The sequence below is a fragment of the Diachasmimorpha longicaudata genome, chromosome 7, assembly GCF_034640455.1.
Source record: "Diachasmimorpha longicaudata isolate KC_UGA_2023 chromosome 7, iyDiaLong2, whole genome shotgun sequence".
Taxonomy (NCBI): domain Eukaryota; kingdom Metazoa; phylum Arthropoda; class Insecta; order Hymenoptera; family Braconidae; genus Diachasmimorpha; species Diachasmimorpha longicaudata.
The window spans coordinates 2,934,057-2,938,432 of record NC_087231.1 but is presented as its reverse complement, the minus strand read 5'-3'; the positions used below and the strand labels follow the sequence as shown (position 1 = coordinate 2,938,432).

The following is a 4,376-nucleotide window of genomic DNA, read 5'->3' as shown; positions in this document are numbered from 1 at the left end:
ATGTAGGGGGAGGGGGGGGGAATTCTCGCGCTGGCCGTGGGTGGTAGATATCCGATGTTAAGGTTGTTGTCGTGGAGAATATTCAGTCAACAGTTCTTGGTTGAATTTTTATGGTGAATAGATGTAAAAATTCGATGCAGAGTGATCGCTTTCTGGTGTAGATCGTCCGCTTTGAAGTTCAGATAGAAATTTTTGGAATTTGGGGGACATTTTCAGGGGTTTCAATGCAGCGACGCGGATTAGATTTTTTTTAATTAATGGCTTGATAAGTTTTTCAAATTAAAATTGCTTGGATGAGAAGGGGCATTATTGAATGGGGGGGGGGGGAGGGTTAAAGGGATTGATCGTTTTGGTTTAGAGAAATAATGACAGAAAGAAATTACTGTTTTACAGCGCATAAACTTTCTAAACAGACTGTCGCACGACAACAATCTTAAATTGAAGTCACTAACTTGTATTAAGAAAAATTGAGGATTAATGATCAATTATGCTGTACATATGAAATTGGTGATGATTAGATTATATTTATATACTTAGGTACGTTTTTTTTGTTTATTCAAAGAGCAGGGCTATCATTTGTTGAACGTTACCTAGTTGATTTTGTTAGCTTCCCGATGGGAATTTATTGTTTTCATCCCGAAAATGAACATTTACAATTTGGCAAAATCTCGACGTGTGATTTTTATCCCGAAATTGCAATCAATCCTCCGCCACCTAAAGAGTTCCTCAAAATTATGTATTTATTACGTAAAAAAAAAACAAAAATCCACACATGTTGACATTAATTCAATAGAAGAAATATGAATAATGTATAATTGCTAAAGTGACCAAATGGCAACTTCTAGTCATCCAGTTGGGAAAGCAGAGGCCAAATAGTAAATTATACGAAAGGAATTATTTTGAAAAACTTCGCACTATTTTTTCGAACTTTTCAATCCAGTTTTTACGATAAATTACCGATCACTTATAGCAATCCTCTCAATTGAAAATTGTACTCTTCGCTAAGGATAATCTGACCAGAGTTTTTGTTCTTTAGACAAAAGAATTTAATGGATTTTTATTAGACAATATTTTGATAATAAAAACCCGAGAATCTTGTTAGCTAAATCCAAGGATTGAGGATTATTCCTATTTCCTCTATTGTATTATTCCATATTATTAATTAAAAACGTACTTTTAAAATATTCGGGATTTTAAAAACATTTTTTTCGATATAAATTCAGAATTTTTGGGTGACTCTGAGGTCCGGCTCGTCGAGTTAAAATTTCGAGATAAAAATCAAATAAAAAATGAATTAACGTTCAGCAGATGATGAACTTGACTTGACTTAACCGGACTTGAGTTTAATATTCTAGTTACGAGACTTTGATTGAATCCTTAAAACATTTATTTCATTAATTTCGAAAAAATCCAAGACTGACGGATCAACGAGTTAAATGACCAAAGAGCCATCGATTTGCAAAAACTTCATCACAGGGTCCAAAAATGTAATAGAAAAACAACATCGCAGAGACGAATTTCATGACAGTATTTATCTTCGTTTCTGATGATGAAAAGAATCAGCTGAAAATTTGTACATAAAAATCTAAGTGAATCGCGTTTATAGGTGAAAATAAAACTAGATTTGCATGACTTGAATACAATAAATCATCTGCATCCCATGTCCACAATTAATTGTGTAAATCAAGGAATATTTAGTTTATAGATGAATGTAAATAATGTAAATGATAATCGTGCAGTAATACCTGTATTATTTAAATGAAAAATACACGATATATTTTTGTTTAAAATCATTAGTACAAGGGAGTAATAGTTACGGATGGTAAGACGTGGGGCCCAATGCTGGGGAACGGGGAAGAGGGAGGGAGGAGGGGTAAATAACTGAAATAATTGCTTTGTAAATGAATCCCATCCACCCGTGACTCGGGAATGGTCACGATTGAATAGCGCCTGAAGAAAGAAATAAAAAGTCCATGGATCCCGTGGAAAATCAGCATGGGGTTTGTTTGACACTGGTTCAAGCCACGTGGCATCATCGCCCAATTGTTCTCTCGTCTCACCAACGTCCCAAGGCCCGTCTGATTTTCAAGGCGGAGTGACGTTTTTTTTTTGTATTTCTGAAGCAATGAAACCAATGATGACAGCCAAGTCACTGGTAATCATCTCTATTAAATTGCACTAAGGGCATTGTCTGTAATTGGTAGGAAAATAAATGCCACGAATTGTCGCCCCCAGGTCTTTTTTATGGGTTCTGTGAATTCATGTGAACTGAAGGGCACGCGACTTCTTATATTTGATCTCAGGGGGTGCAATTTCTTTGTTTTTTCTTTGGTTTTCTATTATTACACGAAGAATGGGAAATCTTCCTTTGATCGAAAGGCCCTTTGTTTAACACTGGAGGTTGTAGTTAATTCAAGGTAATTTGAAACAATTATCGGATCAAATTTATTTATTTAAAAAAGTAAATGTTCAGAAAACAAACTTTTTGGAGACTGTAAACCTAATGGTGAAAATGATTTTCGAGGTAATTATGTCCCGGGGGAATCAGTTTAGAATATTAATCTGAATAATAAGTTTTTGTATATTGTGTACTTCAGGGGGATTAATCGATTAACGGATATTTATAATATGTTTATTTTAATTAAGCTAGGTCATTCAATTTATTTTATCAAGTTCGAAAGTTCAATATTTCAATAATTAACTGATTCATTCATTTTTGAAACGGAAGAAATTTATTGCCAATTTCATTTAGAAACACACGTTGACATTTCAGTTGAGCAATACTGAATGGGAGATATTAAACAATAAATATATTTACATTTTTACGGCAAAAAAACCCGGAGTATGAAATAATTTTTGTGATCTTTTCTGTGAAAAAATTCCGATACAATCTCTTAATGATTTGTCACTTAAATTTTATTCCGCCCACTGATTCATAAAGTTTTTCAATTGAAATGGAAATAAAATTATTCTAATTTTGTTCTCTCATACTCAGATTCAATGTCCAATGCTCCCATATCCCTTTTCAATATAAAAAAAATATCAGACCATAGTTATCATGACAACTAATCCACCTAAATTCCACGACAATAAAGGGGAGTCTGTCCAGAGCAAACACTTGACAGGTTGCGTGCACTGTGAAAGCAATGCTGACAAGTAAGGGGGATTCCCCTGAAGAACTTAACACCCATTCTCCGGATTATTGTAATTTTTATTGATATTACGCAATTCAATTTACAAAAAGCAGCAGAATTAAACAATGCTTCGATTCGAAAGCAAAAAAAAGCCCATAACATCAAACGGATTCATCACCAGAATTTCCCTCTGAATATTTATCGACGTTTTTCCAGCGGCTTATAGACAAAAAAATTTATATAAAATACATCTACATACAATTTTATATACTACATATTGTACATAAGCGTATATAAAGCGGTGTGCGCAATCAGAGTTTGGAGTGAGGTCGAGTGAGGGGTTTAGGAGGGTGTGGGCGTACAAGGGTTTGAAGGGGATGAGGAAATAGAATGGCTGTAGGCGTCCCGTAAGCGCCGTTCTACAGTAACCAGGGTTACGGCACGTAACACCACCCACGACCCTCTGACTGTCTTGCCCGATGTGTTTGCTCAATGATTTTATACCAATTATAGGCTATCCCAAGCTCTCGTCCTTGGCTAGTGCACAACTGGATGCAGGCTCACTTCACCCACCATTAAATCCGTCGCGTGTTACCCCTGGTGTTTCGCATTACGTTGAGCCACTGCACCAACCCTCAAGCCCTCACGTGTCTCCCTCATATTTATGATTATTATTTTTTTTTATAAGCGTTAGACATTAGTGAAACGATTTTAAACTTAAATATCCACACTGCGCGAAAAATTTGCTAAAATGGAGCGATTATTGTTTGACTCAATGACTCGATCTTGTTCAGTCTGGTCAGTGGAATAATTCATTGATGTAACGAAATATGTCGGGAATTGAAGAGGACTGCGCGATGAAACTGCACTTGAATGTTATTTTTAACTATATATATTCTTCCATGATAAACTATAAATAATAAATAACACGATCTTTGCATATATGGATTACTCTGGATTATGTAAAATACGAGGAATGACGGTAATCATTCATAATTTTAATCTAGTCTGGTTTTTCATTCAGCACTCATATTGTTCATCACACTGCGACGGAAATGTTGTTAGTTTATTGCGCAAGTGAAAAAAGGGCGAAGAATCGCCTTTTACTCATTAGTAATAGAGTCTCATTACGCATTACTAGTGTAATTAGAGACTTTTTGAAAAATTCCGATCGTCTATGCTATTACAGACACAAAGTGTCTGTCAAACAATGTTTACAGACAGTGTGAAAAAACATTGACT

General features: G+C 35.1%; 1 long non-coding RNA gene across 1 annotated transcript in view; it reads left to right on the top strand.

Moving 5' to 3' along the window:
* The window catches only part of LOC135164613 (uncharacterized), a 142,659-nt gene that overhangs the window by 30,109 nt on the left and 108,174 nt on the right, over positions 1-4,376 (top strand). The gene's annotated exons all lie outside the window — the stretch shown is intronic.